The sequence below is a fragment of the Furipterus horrens genome, unplaced genomic scaffold, assembly GCF_987537825.1.
Source record: "Furipterus horrens unplaced genomic scaffold, mFurHor1.1.pri manual_scaffold_3, whole genome shotgun sequence".
NCBI classification, from domain to species: domain Eukaryota; kingdom Metazoa; phylum Chordata; class Mammalia; order Chiroptera; family Furipteridae; genus Furipterus; species Furipterus horrens.
In genome coordinates, this window is record NW_028327173.1 from 150662171 (window position 1) to 150682246 (window position 20076).

The 20076-nt window shown below is 34.9% G+C and overlaps 1 protein-coding gene across 2 annotated transcripts in view; it reads left to right on the forward strand.

Annotated features, from left to right (window-relative positions):
- Positions 1–20076, forward strand: part of CTDSPL2 (CTD small phosphatase like 2) — a 72806-nt gene that overhangs the window by 538 nt on the left and 52192 nt on the right. The gene's annotated exons all lie outside the window — the stretch shown is intronic.

A 20076-nucleotide genomic window follows, 5' to 3' on the forward strand; every position in this document is an offset into this window, starting at 1 on the left:
CCACCCCGATCTTACGTTCCTCGTCCCAAATACTGTGATCCCTTTGGATAACTGGGTTAGATCATCTTTCTAACCTTGGTCCCCCTGATGTTTTCGATATTTCAATTCTTTCTAGTACGGTGCTTTTAGGGGGGCGTTGCTCTGTCAGTTTTTATGAGCATCTATTGAGGTTCTGGAAGAAGAGATTTCGCTAAGTTCTGTTTATCTTCTGTACTGTTAAAATGTTGAGTTGACATGTTACTTTTTCAAATCAAGAGGGGTAGTAAAGAACAGCCCATGTGGAAGGCCTTCGGTTTCTTTAGTGGTCGGTTAAAGGTGAATCTCATCGTCCGTAGTATTCTACGTTTTCTTTGGTTATTAAATGCTTGTATGGTTGTTGACTTTTGCATTCTTGATTAGAGTTCCGTGGTAAATATTGTGTAAGTCCTGTTTATTTACTTTTTACCCTAGTAGTAGCTGGATGTGTGAATGATGTTAAACACTTGAGAACCTTAGGGAACCTTAAAGCGATACTGCTCGTAAACTGTCCTAAGATCATGAAATGAAATGTACTTATAGTAGATGTCCCTCCAAGGCAGGGATTTATCTTTCTAATGCTAATAAAACAATACCAATATGGATATACAGATTAGTGACTTAAATGGTAGATTTATCTTCATAATTTTCAGGTTATAGATTTTTAAATATACTATTTCTATTCTTTTACAACTTTTAAATTTTCTTTCGTTGTCTAGCTGTTAAAGCAAGGAAATGGCTAGTTAAAGCCAGTTTTAGTCCTCCTTTGTTATTATTATTCTTTTCTTACATTGCAGACTACTTGTCCATAAAGAGAAATAATAAAGAGGCTGTTGGTATTTTTCAGAATTTGTTTTTCGATCTTGTTAAATTTGGGGGCTTTATAATTTTTGGGTTTTTTTCGCTAGTCAAATTAAGTGTTTAAAATGTGGTTCTTAATATCAATTGATGTTTATAACTCAAAGGCTTTCAGCTACCTAGGTCCAGTTTAGAAGACTTCACTATTGTTAGTGTATTAGGATTAAATTTCAGTAATACACAGGAACACACAAACATCATTGTAGTTGTGATTTGGTAGATTCTCCACTCAAGGTCATAAAGAAAGTCAAGGCAAAATGTAGCTCTTACTCGAAGCAGCCTTTTAGGATTGAATCGAACTTCGTATTTTCTAGGACCAAAAGAATAGGAAGTGAGAAGTGGAGGTGAGGGCATATTGGATACTTGCTGAGCCAGTTTGTTTTTAAAATAGGGCCAAATGTGTGACTTCAAAGAATGTAAAATAAGTTTTTGGTTTAGTGTAAGCTTTATCTATAATGACTTTTTTAGGTAGTTTGTAAAGCATTAATGTTTTTAATAAAATTTGCTTTACAGGTAGCTGAGTGAGCATTGTATGTAGATTTTGTCTTCCAAAAATTCTCCCAAATTGTTTTAATTCTGCATTCATTTTGTACCTGCACTCTTCTGATACTCTGAAAGGATGTAAAAGCTCTAAATGACATAGTCCTTAACCTAGTTGGACTTAAAGCCGTATAGAAATTTTAAATAGGATTGCAGAAAAAAACCAAATGAGATTGGTATGTTTTATAATACTACAATCTACTTAGAGCTAATAATGTTACTCAAAGTTGTTTCTTTCCCAATAGCTGATCCCCCATTTGAGATCAATTCTTTTTTTTAACTTTTTTTTTTACAAGATTACTTAATTTTAATTTTATTGTATTTATCTGTTTTTAGAGAGAGGGGAAAGGAGAAAGAGAGGGAGAGAAACATCACTGTGCGGTTGCCTCTCACGCGTCCCCAACTGAGGACCTGGCGTGCAACATAGTCATGTGCCTGGACTGGGAATCGAACCAATGACACTTGGTTCGCAGTCTGATTCTCAATCCTCTGAGCCACAGCGGCCAGGGCTGAAATCAATTCTTTAAAAAAAAAAAACAAAAAAAAAAACTTGCATGTGTTGTTCAGAAAGCCTCTAGCTAGACTCTAGACTTGTAATTGTAGGATTAATTGCAGATTGAATAAAACGGAATTAAATTATCTCAGTCATAGACAGTGCTTTGGATTAATGTAATGAATAAAGAAGTGGTCTGTCAGAATTCAAAATAAACTAATTGTATTTATAATTTGTGAAGTTGTTATGAAAGTGTAAAGTAGAAAAGACACTTTAAATACTAAATGTCAAATATACTGAGAGAACCTCATACATATATGGTGTGCTGTAAGTAATTGGAGGTAGGTTAAAAAGTTACCTCAAGTTACCTCACTGGCTACAGGGGGTCATTTGCTCTACTTTGCAGATAGGGGATTTGTGAAAAAGACAATTGTAGTTTCAGTCTCCACTTACTTGACATTTGCCATGAAACATATATCTAAGCCAGGCATATATTCACTACTGATTATATGACTACATTAATTTTTAATTCAAACTATATTATGTTGTAATCAAATCTACATTACAAAGAAGTAGAGTAGGTGGTTGACTGTGAGGTAAAATTTGAGAATTGCCAATGCCAAACTTTGTGTGTCTCCTGTGTGTTATGAATTTTTCTCTAAAGTATTGTTTAAAATCATGGATTTTTCTGGAAGAGAAACTTTAAAAGTACTGTCTCTTATTGACAATATTGGCATAGATTAGTTTATCAAGTAAAATTGCTGTAGTTTACAAACAGGTGAGGGTTCAGAAGCAGTGGAATATAGAAGTAAGCTTTTAGCCCTGGCTGGTGCGGCTCAGTGGATTGAGTGCCAGCCTGTGAACCAAAAGTTTGTGGGCTCGGTTCCTGGTCAGGGCATATGCCTGGATTGCTGGCCAGGTCCCCAGCTGGGGGCATAAGAGAGGCAACCAATTGCTGTTCCTATCGCACATCATGTTTCTCTTCCTCTCTTTCTCCCTCCTTTCCTCTCTCTCTAAAAATAAATAAGTAAAGTCTTTAATAGTGATCATAAAGTGGACATGAGAGGCCCTTTGAAAAAAGGAAGCTTTTATGCAGTGTCTGATTAGGATGGGTGTGACATACAGGAAAACTGTCTAGGCAAGAAAGGCACTCTGAGCATAGAATCATACTTTGAAGCTTGGGCCTCTTGGGGTTCCTGGGGAATCTTGTGAATCTGATAGTAATGATGGATGAGACGAAGTGTGGTCCCAGGAAGAATTGTGGGACCTTAAGGATAAATATGATTTAGAGGTTTGGCCAGCCTTTTTGTTTGTTTACCTCACCTGTTGGTCTCCCAGTTAGTATGGTATTTTTAGAAAAAAGTGAAGAGAAACACAATACCATTAAAAAAAAAAAAAAATAGTGTTCCCCCTGCTGGTGTGACTCAGTGGATCGAGTGCTGGCCTGTGAACAAAAGGTCGCTGGTTCGATTCCCGGTCGGGGCACAGGCCTGGGTTGTGGGCCACGTCCCCAGTTGGGGGCACAAGAGAGGCAACCACACACATCGATGTTTCTCTCCCTCTCTTCTTCCCTTCCCCTCTCTCTAAAAGTAAATAAATAAAATCTTTAAAAAAAAAATAGTGTTGTAAGGATTTACAGGAAAAGTCTTTTAACTTAAGGTCACAGTAGACCAGTTGATTATATTATCGCCTCCATGTTCTATGATATTCGTAGGCTCTCCTGTATTAATTTAGAGAGATTGTAGAAAAGAAAATATGTCTAGATTAAAGATGAATCATCAGCAGTGTTTTGAGCTGAGGTTCTAGCAGTCAGGTTTTCGTAATAGCTATAATACTTTTAGGACAAGGAAATGTGTTTACTACTTTGATTAAAGAAGCACAAAACTGTTACTATTGGAAGGTGCTTGAATACTTTGTAAATAATTGGGATTAATATTTAGTAATAGTGGTTTATATAGTTTAGGAAGATTTTTTTTTTCCTTCGACTAAATACTTCTATATTGAGAAATTGTATGGGAACTTAAAAAGCAGAGGCATTGTTAAAAATAAATAAGGGAATGATTAAGACCCTGTTAGCAGCATAACCTGATATTTTAAGTTTCTCATTTGACCAGTTAAAGTAATCTTTTAAGAATTTACAAGTATGTTTTATTTTTAAAAGTATGCTACTTGTTAAAGAAAAATATCTAGAACACATAAGTATCTTTTTAGTTGAGAAAATAACTGGTTGTTTTAGTAATAATTGACTTCTTCCTAGTATTTCCCAAATATATATTATTATCCTGTTGAATTGAAAATGATTAATCGCTCACTAACCTTACAAGCACCTGCTTTAGTGTATTTTGTTAAATAAAATAATTATACAGTCCTTGAAATTTCTGATAAAAATTATTTGAAAAATATTTACAATCATATTTCAAACTATCATTCATTTTTCCCTCATTGGGAATATACCTTTTTATATTTTTATTTAGTAGTAGCAAACAAAATGGCACTTCTGTTACGGAATTATCATTATACCTTATTTTTGACTAGTAATTTAAAAATTCACTATTCATAAACCTAATTTTCAGTTTATCTCAATCATAATGATTAGTTTTTCCTTGGTAGGTAGTGGTAAAGATAGTGGGAAATTACTTGATGTGTACTTCATAATTTTAAGATTTTTTTTAGTTAATAACTTTTCTTTTGTCAATACCTCATTAATTCTTTTCTTATTATCAGGTTAATGTGTTCTGGGGGTTTCAGATTTCTACTGGCTGGAGAGAGTAAGTTTAGTATAAAATTAATTTTTTTTAAATAGAAGTTTTTGTCAAAAGACTATAAATAAGTAGTTATTTCTCTCCCCTTGTCCTGTTTTGGTGAGAACTACTTAAATTTAAAAAGTCACTCTTAGGAAAACTGCTGAAATTAAGTTCACTTTTTTTTTTAAGTCTTCAATTTGTCTTTGTTAATGTATGTATACAGGTGACTCCAGTAAATTAAAATACACATGTTGGAATATGTATATTTTATAGAAATGATAGTAATAAGATGAAAAATTGTAGACTACAGTGACAAGTTTCCCACGTGCTTTTTGAGGGGAAAATTTCTCATGAGTATTATGTTACTCATTTCTTATGGATACATAACCTATATTTTTACTAAAATAATGTGTTATAAAAGTTTTTTAAAATTTTATTTAATATTTATTTTTAGAGAGCAGGGAAGGGAGGGATAAAGAGAGGGAGAGAAACATCAATGTGTGGTTGCCTCTCGCACACACCCAACTGGGGACCTGGCCCCCATGATTGGGAATCAAACCAGTGATCCTTTGGTTCACAGGCTGGCACTCAATCCATTGAACTACACCAGCCAGGGATGTTAAAAGGTTTTATTGGTATGAGTTTCTTTCATACCATGTAATAGAATGCTCTTTATAAGTTGTTTAAATTATATTTACTGGAGGTAGTTAATCTCCAAATTACTGTTCTTTTTAAAGCTTAAGTTAAAGAAATGCAAGTATGTCCTTAGCCGAAGGACATAATTGTCTCATTCTGTCCGTAACAAATGATGATTTTGCCCTAATGGTATTTCTCCTGAGGACATATAAGGTTTTGAGTTGGGGTGCTAATAGTAGTATTTTAAAACATACATCTGGCTCTGGTCAGATGACTTAGTTGGAACATTGTCCAGTACACCAAAAGGTTGCAGGTTTGACCCCTGGTCAGGGTACATACCTAGGTCACGGGTTCAGTGCCTCAATGGGGCACACACAGGAGGCAGCCCAATCAGTGTTTCTCTCTCTCTTCCTCTCTCTCTCTTTCTCTCTCTCTCTCTCTCTCTCTCTCTCTCTCTCTCTCTCTCTCTCTCTCTCTCTCTTTCCCCCCCCGCCTCTCTCTCATATCAATAAATATGTATTTAAAAGATTTTTAAAAATCTGAATGACTGTGCCTTAAGTATCTTCAGTGATTAACAAACTGAATAATGACATTTTCATGGAGTGTTTTGGTCATAAGTAATCTAACAGTGCACGTATTTTGTTTCTCTAGAGAAAACTTAATTGATCATGGTTTTAGAAAATTCTCTCTCCCTCTCTCTTTTTGGTTGTTCATTGAAGAAAACCCAGGGAAAAAAACCCGTAATTGTATCAACCTAATTCAGCAGCAGCTCTTTACTTTTTTGTATATTACCTATATTTTGGCAAATGTTTTTATTTATAAGTTTCTTATATTTAATAGTTTCTATGATGCTACCTCATAAAAAATAGAAAAGTCATACATCAGAAATAATAATGACCCAGAAAGACCACCTGTCTTTACCACACACTTCATTAGGAATGGTTCAATGCAGAGTGTTGGAGTTGATGCTTTATGTAATACTCCTCTGTTTATTCCTTCTGCCCTAGTTGACTTTTGACTTTTATTAGGTGATAAGTGGGAAGGACAGAGAAACCTCCTTCTCTGAAAATATTTAGTGAAGGCTTAAGGAAGTAGTAGGGAGTAAAAGTGGACAGTTGCAATACCTGAAGCTTTTGATCTCAGATTAGGTAAGTTAGAAATATAGACAGTGAAAATAGTTGCTGATGCTTTTGAAAATGTCATTTGGTGTCAATGAAGGCAGTGATTTTTAGATTCTTTTTATGAATATAAATTTTAATATAAATTTAGTAGCAATACCATTTGTAACAGAGTATAAATTAACCTATAAAAATTTAGAGCTAGAGACCAAAGGGGTCATTTAGTCCAGTAATGTCTTTCTTTTATTAGTGATGAACCATTCTGAAGATATTTTAACTGCATGTAGTAAATGTTTGTCTTAATTAGTGTGCTTTGGGATGAGTTGTATGTTGTAGAAGGATGAAAACAGCTCAGATTAATTAATAACTCACCTCTCATTTTGACAACATTTTTTTTTTCTTTTTAGGTAAAATTTACATGTAGTGAAATGCACAGAACTGACATCCAATAACTTCTTTGCTGTTGAGGAAATAAAATGCTAGAATGATTGCATGACTTAATCAGTGTCACAGATAATTACTAATAGATTCAGGACTGGCACCTCTTACTCCAAAGGTTATTCCTTGTAGTAACTCCCTTAGGAGCCTACTCCAGAACCTTGCATGCATATGTTCTTTATATAGCCAACTTATAATTTATATATGCCACAGTTTATGGGAAAAACCTGATTTTATTACCTTTAAAGATCTTTTCATAGTTTTCTTTATTTATTACCCACTTTTGTTTCCCTTTTATCATCATCATTCAGCAAACATTTGTTTGTAAGAATGCACATTGTGTTAGTTCTAGATAGTTTTTTAAGAATCTTTTATATGCAATGTTCTATTTTTTAATAGAAATTTATATACTCAAGACCTCAGCAAATTATCAACTGAGTTATGCTTATGCCATTATTATAATCTTAACATGAGTTAATTTGCAACCATAATTGTTTGCCTCAAATATTGTTTGGGATCAGGGATTTTTGAAGAGGAAGGAAATTTTATGTGGAAGGAACATTTTTAGTTTATTTATAGGCTCCTTTTGTGAGCAAGAATTGATTACTGCTGTGAGATAATCCCCCTCCCTCACCTACTTATCTTTTTTAGGGAAGTGAGAAAAATTATAGTTCAGTTCAACAAAAATTGAATTATCTTGTGTGACAGCTTACTGGAGTTACAGATAAGTTCGCTGCCTTCAAGACTCTTGCAGTCTAGTGCAGTTAAATATATGACCAAAAAAAGATTATTTCAGCCCTGACTGGCGTGGCTCAGTGGATTGCTTGCAGGCCTGCAAACCTAAAGGTAGCTAGCTGGTTTGATTCCCAGTCAGGGCACATGCCTGAGTTGCGAGCCAGGTCCCCAGTTTGTGGTGTGCGAGAGGCAACCACACATGGATGTTTCTCTCCCACTCTTTCTCCCTCCCTTCCCCTCTCTCTAAAAATAAATAAATAAAAATAAGATTATTTCAATATAACTTGCTAAGAGATAAGGTAGAGATAATCACAGGTTTACACAGGCTTGGGATGTGGAAGTGGTTACTGGTATGTATGATACTTTCGCTGAACTTTAAATGATGAGGATAAGAATTCATTGAAAGAATGTTTGTGGCAAAGAGAAAAGCAGAAGCATGATAGAGCACAGTGTGGGCAGGAAGCTATTATTACTGGAGTACAAAGAGTGAGGGAGCAAATAGCAATGGAAAAAAGACTTTGAGAAGTGGATCTATGGAGTTACATATATAACATAATGCCTGAATTTATTTTGAAGGGAATTGATGGGACAAAATAGGTAGATTTGTGGAACATAAGGTATGGGGGAAAAGACTGAGAAATATTTCAGAGGTAAAATCATCCAGATTTGGTCAGGATTTGGTGATTGCCCATCGGGCACAAGGGACAGGAAGAATGTCTAGGATGTTTGGAATGTTTTCTGACTAGGTAGGTGATGGTACTTGTGATCAAGAATATAGTAGTAGAAAAAGTACAGTAGGACAAACCAGTATGGAGATAGGAAAAGTGATTTTGGTTTTGGATAAGTTTGAGGTGCCAAGTGAAAGTGTTACCAAGGCTTTGTGTGTGAGCATGAAATTTAGAGGTGTCCAGAAATTAACAATATTAATGTTGCAATTTGTAATGCACATTGGGAAGAGACTACCCCCAACCCCCAACCTTGTTCCTTTTTAGCTGGGCAGCAAGTAAAAAGAACACAAACTTCATTGCAGAGTTTTAGAATGCTGAGCAATCAGCTTTTTCTATTTATGAAATGAGATCTGGTTCAAATGTTGAAAAAGTGGGAATGTTTTTCACCATATACTTTTCCTCACCAGTGTCGTGAGTTCTTGGGCTTTAAAATGTTGTTGCCCCATTGCTGTTTGTTTTCTGTTGTAATCTCTTAAATTGTATCATTTTTATTAATTAGTAGATTTATTTCCGCAGGTTAATCATTTCCTATTTAACTGTTTTTTTTTTCTATTATTACTAATAATAGTCAAGAACTTATTTAGTAATGAAGCTCTAAAGAACCTAGAGGATGTGTTAAATTCTAACATGAATAGTAGGATTGTCAAGGTGAGGATGTATATGTATGTTTAAAACTTTCCCTTTATATTTTAAGTTTGGGTAATAAAATTAGGATATTGCAGATGTTATGTAGGCAATTACTGGAATGTACTTAGCTAAGTTAATATGTGTTGTTTCTGGTTTTGGTATCATGGTAAGACTGACTTCATAAAAATGAGTTGGTGAGTGTTTCCGTCTCCTTTTTTTGCACATATATATTTATTGTTATTATTGAATTTATTGGGGTGCATTGGTTAATATAGATCATATAGGTTTCAAGTATACATTTCTGTGATATATGACCTGTATATTGCATTGTGTGTCCACCACCCACAGTCAGATTGTCTTTTGTCACCATGTATTTGACTCCCTTTACCACCTTTACTAACCCTCACCCTCTTCCATGTGGTCCACCATATCGTTGTCTGTGTCTGTGAGTCAGTTTTATATCCCACTTAGTGAAATCATATGGTTTTTAGCTTTTTCTGACTTAATTCTCTTAGGTTAACGTTCTCAAGGTCCATCCACATTATCACAAATGGCAATATTTCATCTTTTCTTAGGGCTGAGTAGTAGGTAGTCCATAGTGTGTATGTACCACACCTTTTTTATCCAATCTTCTGTCAAAAGACACTTTGGTTGTCTCCATGTCTTGGCCACTGTGAATAATTCTGCAGTGAAAATATGGGTGCATAAATCTTTGCAAATAAATGTTTTTGAGTTTTTCAGGTAGATACCCCAGAAGAGGCATTGCTGGGACATATAGTAACTGTTCTTAATTTTTTGAGGAAGTGCCATACTGTTTTCCATAGTGGTTGTACCAGTTTACATTTCCACCAGCAGTTAGTGAGGGTTTCTTTTTCTCCACAACCTCTTTAACACTTGTTATTACCTGTCCTATTGATAACAGCCATTCTAACAGATGTGAGGTGGTATCTCATAGTTTTCATTTGCATTTCCCTAATAACTAGTAAAGTTGAGAATCATCACTTAACTCTTGGCCATGTATATGTCTTCTTGGGAGAGGTGTCTGTTCAGGTCCTCTACTCCTTTTTTAATTGGATTGTTCGGTGTTGAGTTGCACGAGTTCTTTATGTATTTTGGATATTAACCTCTTGTCAGAAGTATTGTTTGCAAATATCATTTCCCATTCAGTTGGTTGCCTTTTTGTTTGTTGGTTTCTTTTGCCTTGCAGTAGGTTTTTACTTTGATACAGTCCCATTTATTTATTTTTGCCTTTACTTCCATTGCCTTTGAAGTCAAATCCATAAAATGTTCTTTATGACCAAAGTCCATGAGTTTGCTACCTATGTTTTCTTCTATGTAATTTATTGTATCAGGTCTTGTACTTAGGCCTTTGATCCATTTTGAATTAATTTTTGTACATAGGCACAGACTGTAATGTAGTTCTTTTGCTTGTGGCTTTCCAGTTTTCCAAGTACCATTTCCTGAAGAGGCTTTCTTTTCTCCACTGTATGTTTTTGGCTCCTTTATCAAAAATTATTTGCCCATAACATGGTTTTATGTCTAGGATTTCAGTTCTGTTCCATTGGTCTGTGTTGGTTTTGCTACCATTACCATGCTGTTTTGATTATCATAGCTCTGTAGTAAAATTTGAAGCTGGGTAGTGGGATACCTGTGGCTTTGTTCTTTTTTCTCAGCAATGGTTTGGCTATTCAGGGTCTTTTGTGGTTCCATACAAACTGATGATTTTTTTTTTGTAGTATTAGTTTAAAAAATGACATTGGGCCCTGACTGGTGTGGCTCGGTGGATTGAGTGCCAGCCTGCGAACCCAAAGGTCACCAGTTCAATTCCCAGTCAGGACAAATGCCTGGGTTGCGGACCAGGTCCCCAGTTGGGGGCATGCAAGAGGCAATGGATCAATGTATCTCTCACACTTCGATGTATCTTTCTCTCCTTTTCTTTCTTCCTTCCCTTCTCTCTAAAAATGAATAAATAAAATCTTAAAAAAAAACAAAAGAATAAAAAGTGACATTGGGATTCTGATGGGGATTGCATTAAATCTATATATTGCTTTGGGTAATATGGCCATTTTTTTTTTTTTTACCCACCCCCTCAATATGGCCATTTTAACTATGTTGAGTCTTACAATTTATGAACACAGAATATCTTCCCATTTCATTTTGTCTTTTTCAATCTCTTTTAACAGAGCTTTGTATTGGGTTGGCCAGAAAGTTCGTTTCTCTTCTTCTGTAAGATGGCTCAAGTAGTGCTTAGTTGTTTTTAACTTCATTCAAAACAATTTTGTTAGATTGTATTTTACAGCTGTCATATCAGGGTGCATTTTATCAAAAGCTGGTGAATTTTTGTGTACCCATTTTAATATTGAATGTGGAAGACAATATGCAACATTTTCAGCATATGATGCTTTTATTTTTTCAAGAGATGTAAAAATGCAACCGAAATGCAGAAAAAAGATTTGTGCAGTGTATGGAGAAGGTGCTGTGGCTGACTGAGCGTGTCAAAAGTGGTTTGTGAAGTTTTGTGCTGAAGGTTTCTTGCTGGTCGATGCTCCATGGTCAGATAGACCTGTTGAAGTTGATAGCGATCACACTGAGACATTAATTGAGAACAATCAATTGTTATACCACGGTCGAGATAGCCGACATACTCAAAGTATCCAAATCAATAAAGTTATTCGTGAAAATGAAAAGTGTGTCTTTTATTTTACAGAAAAAACCATACAGACTTTTTTGGCCAACCCAATAGTTTTCAGAATACAGGTCTTTCACATCTTTTGTTGTTTATTCTTAGATATTTTATTCTTTTTGTTGCAATTGCAAAAGGATTTTTTTTTTTTCATTTCTTTTTCTGAAGCTTCATTGGTAATATATAGGAAAGCTATATTCTGCAACTTTACTGTACTTTTTTTATTGTTTCTAATGGTTTTTGGAGGGAGTCTTTAGGTTTTTCTATCAACTGCCTTTTTCACCCCCTTCTTTTGCCTAATTGCTTTGGCTAAAACTTTCAGAACTATATTGAATAGGAGTGGTGAGTCCTTGTCTTGTACCTGACGGCTGACTTCGTAAAGTGAGTTGGTAAGTGGTTCCTTCTCTTCTAATTTTCAGAAGAGTTTGTGTAGAATTTTTTTTAAAGACATTTGATATAATTCTCCATTGAAGCCATTTGGACCTGGAGTTTTCTGTGTTGGAGTTTTCTACAGTTTCATGTTTCCAAAATACAGAGGTGTTCACGTTATTTATTCTTGTGTGAGTTTTGGTGGTTTGTTTGTTTGTTTATTTATTTATTTATTTATTTATTTATTTTAGGAATTCAGGTATTTCTTCTAAATTGTTGAATGTATGGACATAAACTTATTTGTGATCCTTTATTTTCTTTTAATGTCGATAGAATGGGTAGTGATCACATTTATGTTCCTGATATTGGTAATTTGTGTCTTTTTTTCTTTTTTTTCTGTCTTGATAGAGGTTTATCAATTTACTGATTTTTTTAAAATCAACTTTTGATTTCATTTGTTTTCTGTTTTAACTTCATTGATTTCTGGTTCTGTTGAATGCTTTGTCTCTTTAACAATGGGTTGTATTTTCTTCCTTTTTTGTGAGTCTTGCAATATTTTATGAATCCTGAACATCGCAAATAGCACAGTAAAGACTGAGTACCATAGTATCTATACCTGGAAAATTGCCTACCTGACTTCTAGTGTAGGGGATGGAGTTAAGCTGAGTTTCGGTTTTGTTGTTGCAAAGGATACCTTAAGTAAGCTTCAGATTTCTCTAGTGTTACTTTGTGCTTAGGCTACAAGTTAAGATGTGAGGAAGTGTTTCTTGGTTTTCCTGTTGACTCAGTTTTTGTCTTTCCTTGTGTGGCTGGCTCTATTTGGAATCTAGCTGCTCCAGATCATCTCCCAGTGGTAGGCTTCTGTTGTGGTCATCAGTGCTCGTTAGCCTGGTGGTAGAGTCAGGACTGTCTGTACTGTAATGGTCCAGTTGCAGTCTTAGGCCCTGTGTGTTTGGAAGAGTGTTTCCTGAGTCTTTCTCACTGGTAGGAAATAGCTAATGAAATTGATATAAGATCTGGGCCCAAGATTGTTTCCTACCCTTCTACTAGTGGTTAGGATCCTTTTCCCTGTACCACCTTTCTTAGTGATGTCTTCACTTGTGCACTGATGGGTGACTGGTGCTCCCATCCCAGCCTTAAAGTTTTGTTCCTTAAGTGGGAGAAGGAGCTGGTTGGGGCTTTGAATTTTTTTTTTTCCCCTAGTAGAGGCTGTTCTGTCAAAGTCCTGCACCACAGAGGAAGACTATCCAGTCTCCTGTTCCCATGTTGTGAGCAACTAGCAGAGGTCTGTGGCAAATATCCTACAAGTAGGTTTGGATTCTTGTGCTGTGGCTCTCAGGAAGTACATGCTTAGGCTAGCCCCCTCTTTACCTTTTAGATGAATTCATTTTATCTACTTTTATGATAACACCATTTCTTCCCTTTCTCTGCTACCTGCGAGCCAGTGCTTACATTCTTTCTCTCTGAGGGAGGGCTAATTTTTGTTGGCTCTATATTTGGTTGCCTTAAGTCCTTATCTCCTGATGAATTCAAGAAAATTTAGTTTTGTTATTTATTCAGTTTTGTTGTTTTTGGCATTTTCCTAGCTTTTATTGCATAGGCAGAACCCAATTAATGTATATAAATGGATCTTTAGACAAAACTCCAGTTAGTCAGAGGTACTCTCCTCTATTTTCTGGAGCTGTAGTTTATGATTTTGTGACTTCTTTGGCCGCAGGTTCCTTGGAAAAAACTTTCCTTTTCCTTTTCCTTGGTTTAGACCAGCGATTTTTAACCCATGTGCTACAAGAATTTTTAAAATATGCAATACCTGACTATTTAGTCAAAGACACCTCTTTTTTTCCTTAGATTGTCAAATAAAAAAATTTTAACAGTCAATACAATGATAGCCATCTGGTGTGAGTGAATCAAAATTATACCTTTTTTTGGGGGGTGGGGTCAGATTGGTAAAAAAATATATTTGTGTGTGTCCCGCAGAATTTTAGTAATTAGTTAATATGTGCCAAAGGTGAAAAAGATTGGAAATTGCTGGTTTAGACTAAAGGAAAGCATTCGGCTTGGCTAGATTGATTGTAAAGAAAGAGAATAATTCCCTAACTGGCCATAGATTGCTTTTTTCTCTTTCCTAAACACTGTGGCTCCCCCCAATCTATCTTGTGGTCAGTGCCTCCTATAATTTTTGTTGTCTTTTCCCAGAACCTTTCTTCCTCCCAGCCCTGCTTTTTCTTCCATTCCATTTCCTGTTATGAAGTGCTCAGGAAAAGCAGGTATATACTGAATTTTTTAATCCAGAATTTAAATGAAATATTTCTCTCCTTGGTATACCTGACAGTCCATTATTTTTTTAATAGGTTATTTTGTCAAGAAGTAAATATTTAAAAGGCAGCATAGGAGGGAAATTTTTACTTGGTCCCTTTTGGTATACCTTACTTCTGTCTTATTCTATTTATCCTTCTCCTTTTCACTGTATTTTATTAAAAAAAAAATTTTTTTTTTGTTTTCCCAATCCAGTGTTCTAATGGAAACTTTTACCTTAGTAGCTTAGAAAAAGTGGTGGAAATCTGTATTTTAAAAAAATTATGGTAAAATATACATAACATAAAATTAACCATTTTAAAATACACAGGTCAGTGATATAAAGTGTAGTCATCTTGTGCAACATTACCACTATCCACTGCCAGAACTTTTTCATCTTCCCAAACTGAAACTCCATATCTATTAACTAGTAACCCTGTTTCCCCTTCTTCTCTTGGCCCTGGCAACCACCATTCTACTTTGTTTTATCTCAGTTAATTTAACTACTCTGGGTAATTCATATAAGTGAAATACAATATTTGTTCTTTTGTGACTGACTTATTTTATTTTACTTAGCGTAATGTCCTCAAGATTCATTCATGTCGTAGCATTTTGCAGAATTTCAGGGAGAGAGAAAGACAGACAGACAGAAACATCTATTTGTTGTTCCACTTATTTATGCATTCATCGATTGCTTCTTGTATGTGCCCTGACCAGAGATCAAACTTGGAACCTCGGTGTATCTGAACAGCACTCCAACCACCTGAGTTACCCAGCTAGGGCCCAGAATTTCCTTTTTAAGGCTGAATAATATTTCATCTTATGTATATACTATGTTTTGTTTCTCCATTTATCTATTGATAGACATTTTTGATTCTCCTTTTTGGCAACTGAATAATCAGTGAATATAGTTATATGAATATCTGTTTTAGTCCCTGCTTTCAGTTCTTCGGAGTATATACATACTAGAATTACTAGATCATGTGGTAATTCTGTGTTCAGTTTTTTTAATTTAAATATTTTATTTATTTCTAGAGAGAGGAAGGAAGGGAGAAAGAGAGGGAGAGAAACATCAACTGGTTGTCTTTGGCACATGCCCCAACCAGGGACGAAACCTGCAACCTAGGCATGTGCCCTTACCAGGAATTGGACCAGAGACCTTTTGTTTTGCTGCACCATGCCCAATTAACTGAACCACATCAGTCAGGGCTATGTCTAATTTTTTTGAGGAACTGCCATAGTATTTTCCACAGTGGCTGCATCGTTTTGCATTCCCATTAGCAATGCTCGAGGATTTCAATTTCTACACATGCTCACCAACACTTGTTTTCTGTTTTTTGATAATAGCCAGCCTGGTGAGTGTAAAGAGGAATCTCATTGTGGTTTTGATTTGCATTTTCATTAATGGTTAATAATGTTGAGCATTTTTTCATGTGCTTATTGACCATTTGTATGTCTTTGGAGAAATGTCTGTTTAAGTCTTTTGCCCATTTTTGATTCTGTTCCAGTCTTTAGCTCATTTTTAATTCAAATTTTTGAGTTGTTTGAGTTTTTAAAAATATATTCAAGATATTAACCCCTTATGAGATAAATGATTTGCATATATCTTTCAGGAGATTTCACAGATTGCCTTTTTACTTTGTTGATAATGTCCTTTGACGCACAAAAAATTTAATTTTAATGTCCAATATTTTTTCTTTTGTTACCTGTGCTTTTGGTATCATATCCAAAAAATATCACTGCCAAATCTAATGTTAAGAGCTTTCCCCATATGTTTTCTTATAAGAATTCTATTGTTTTAGCTTCTTTGGTCTTTGGTCCATTTTGAGTCAATTTTTGTATATGGTGTAAGATAAGGATTCAACTTCATGTTTGGTTTCTTTTGTGTGTGTGTGTTTGTGGTGGGTTTTTGTGCATGGTGTTTTATTTTTGTTTGTTTATTTGTTTACATTGGATATCCAGTTTCCCCCAGCACTAGAGTTCTACAGTTTTAATATGGGTAGTGGTAGGCCTGGTGTTGAGATATGGAATATAGTGTTTTACATTGTTTGTATAATGGTTAGGTTCTAGATTTTTCTTTTTAGTTATATTATGGGTAAAAATATGCCATAGGAGCTGCCCTGGAACTCTAACCCCGGTTTGTAATATTTTTTTCTATGAGAAGTTTAATTTTGAGCTCCCGATTGCCAGTTTGTAAACACAGCTGTTTGCGGGTTGACCCTATTTTTCCTCAGGAAAATCACCCATTGTGAACGACTGTGTAGAAAAAGAGTAGAAGTAAAAAAAATTTAGAGGGAAATGGGAAATTAGAATTTTTGGTAGCTTTTTTGTTAAGTTTTTTTGTTGGTGATAAATATACTGTTTTTACATTGCCAATTATTTTTATTGATACTATCCAGAAATTATTACTTAAAACTCTTCTGCCATCTTCTCCACTTTATTTTTCTCAGTTTTAAAATGGAAATAATGGACATTACTTTATATTGTTGAAAATATTAAGTGAAATAATTTGTTTCAGATCTTTCTTGACTTGCAGTGGAATTATGTCCCAATAAACCCATCATAGCTGAAAAATACCATTAAGTGAAAAAACATTTACTACAGCTAACCTGCCTTAAATGTGCTCAGAACATTAGCCTACAGTTGGGAAAAATTATCTACCTCAAAGCATCTTTTATAATAAAGTGTTGAATATCTTGTAACTTACTGAATACTGTATTTGAAAGGGAAAAACAATGGTTGTATGGTTATAGAATGGTTGTAAGTGTATTTGTTTACCCTTGTGGTTGCATGGCTGATCAGGAACTGTGGCTCCCTGCTGCTTCATGTTGCTAGCCCCACAAACAGTGAAAATTCAAAATCTGTAGTACAGTTTCTATGTAATACATATCACTCTTGCACCATCGTAAAGTCAAAAAAATTTAAGTTGAACCATCACGAGCTGGGTACCACGTGTAAAAGCACTTAGGACAGTGCCTTGTACATAGCTGTTAACAAAGAACAGTTGTTGGTTATATATTATTTACCCTTTTCTGTGTTCAGATAAATATAGTTAAAATAGGTACTTTATTTTTGAAAAGAATAAGTTGAGAGTCGGTTTTCTGAAGTCAACAATACTTTTTATACAGTCCTTTGGTAGTATACTTTGTTAGGTTGTATTTCAGTATTCGGATGCATAGACATGTAAGCCTTTATTTTAGGATTTTAGTAATTTGCAGGAAATGCCAAGAGATTAAATTGACCAAATATTTATTGAGATCTTTGAAATATAGGTTATATTTAAAGTAACACAGCCTCATAACTTTGGGAAGTTGAGGCAGAAATAATGCAAATATCTAAAATTCTGTAAATCAAGCCAAAATGGCAAACTAAAAATGTTCCTAAGTGTTAAAATGAAAAATATTTTAAACTTCGGGTTTAAAACAAGGAAAGTTATGATTAACCGAGTTGCTAGAGTTAAATTCTTCTCAGAGGTTTCTTTTTTTTTTTTTTTTGTATTAAGTAAGGGAATTGCCAGTACATGTTTGCAGGTCTTATTCAGTTTTGTTTAAGATTTTTTGGCTAGAACTTACTTAACATTTAAAAATATTTGTATTATGAAGTAGTGAGTTTAATGTCTCTTTAATTATTCTAGCAGATCGTAGGTTACTGTTAGACAGGAATGCTACCTGGGGGATTTCTTTTTTCTTTTAAGATTTTATTAAGTTTTTAGAGAGGAGAATGGAGGGAGAGAGAGGAGGAGTGAAAGAAACATGGATGTGAGAGAGAAACATCAATCGGTTCCATCTCCTAAGCAGGGATGGAACCACAGCCCAGGCCTGTGCCCTCATCAGGAATGGAACCCACTACATTTTGCTTGAGCAACACCCATCAGAGCCCTACCTGAGAGATTTCTGCTTTGGTTGGGAAGGTTAAACTAAAATCTTTTTTCAACTTCAGTGTTTTAGATTATTAGAAGAATGCATGCATGGCCACTTAACAAAACGGGAAATAGATGTAGCCTGTAAATATAATTAAAGCATTTAGTTCTACTAATTATGACTACAATTTAAAATAAATTTTACTTTTAATTAGCAAACAATTTAAAAATTAAAAATAAATTTTGATGTGCATGATTCTGCTATATAGGCACTCTTCATATTCTGGTAAAACCATCTTTCTAAATAGCAGTTTGTTAATATTTCTAGAGATGCTACTAAATGTTAGTAATCTTTGACTTAATAAATTCACATCTAGGAAACTGTCTTAATAATCAAATACAGATTGAAATTTGTATATGGAGTTATTACATTTGAGGTAAGGTTAGTGAGTAATTATGAACAATTTAATTTTCAACAGGTTAGTCAGTAATTGCATAAATTATAGAACATTTATCTGTATATTAGACTAGTACATGGCCATTAAAAATTATGTTTTCACATCCTTAAAGAATGTTGGTAAGGAGTTTATAGTATAAAAGGGGAAAAACATGTCTACCATTCTGCATGTAGTATAATTCTAACTATTAAAATGTTTATACATGTTTAAACAGGCAGAATATATACCCTCATTTCAGTCATTTCTGGATTGAGGAATTATGTGAGCTTCTTCCCTATATTTCTGTGCTTTTAAAATTTATATCAGAAAAGGCTAGATAGGGCCCAGAAATAGACATTTCTAACTTGTTAGAGATCAAGATTGAATTCTGTCTTAGGTAGATTGTGGTTCTTTTTGAGTTTTTGTAGCCTGGTGCTTAATACATACTCACTGCATCTTTTTCCCCCTGATCTGGGGTTGTATTTTTCTGTTTCTTTGCATGTCTCATAATTTTTTGTTGAAAATTGGACACTTTAGATAACTAGTACCTAAAATGTTCTGGATTCAGATTTTTTTCCCTTGAAGATTATTTGTTTACTAAATTCCACAGACAAAATCTCTGAAATCTGTCTCTGCAGTATGCAGCCACTTAAAAAACAATTGTTTTAAGCTTGGTTGTGTAGTGTGGTTCAGCTAATGACTAGACACACATTATGCCAAAATATCTTGCACAGTAAGACTTCTTCCTCTGCCTATGGATCTTTGTGGGGTGCACATTCAAAGTTCAGGCCTTTCCCAAGTCTATCTCAGCTTCTATTTTTCACTGGTTTGTTTCATATCTGCTGTGTTCATATGTGCAACCACAGGTTTGACCAGGAGTATGTAGATCACTTGGGCCTTCTTAGTCTCTGATGTGCATGTGTGCTGCCTCAGTCAGCAATATCATTGTCCCACAAACCCTGCAACTTAAGGCTAGTAGAGCTGTTGGCCCTCGTGGTTTGCCTGCCACATAAATGATCACTTACACCAAAATTATAACTTCCACTGATGATGCCACTGAGTGTAGTCATAGTCCAACTGCTCTAAATCATGAGAATCTGTTTATGTGACTTCAGTGCTGCCAGTCCCCTCAGCTTGCCAGATGATCTGCACTTTCAGGTGGGAGGATAGGAGACTGAAGTAGCCCCAGATGAGAATGGCAGACTCTAAATGTTCTTACCCCACGTTGAGCAGTTTTATAAGCATTCTCTGGTTGATTTCCACGGTACTGAAAAGTTTTTGTCACTTTGTCCAGCTGTATGGTTGTTTTTTGGGGAGAAGACTAGTTGCCCTTTTAACTTGACCATAATCAGATTTTCAGGGATTTTAACCTCTCTTACACCTCTGTCTTGATCCATACTTTGTCTTGTTTCCCAAGGACTCAGTGGGTGACAGACTTGGATTAGCAATCTAAATATTAGTTAGCTTTATCTCACAAGTCTCAACATAGCAATTACAGTGC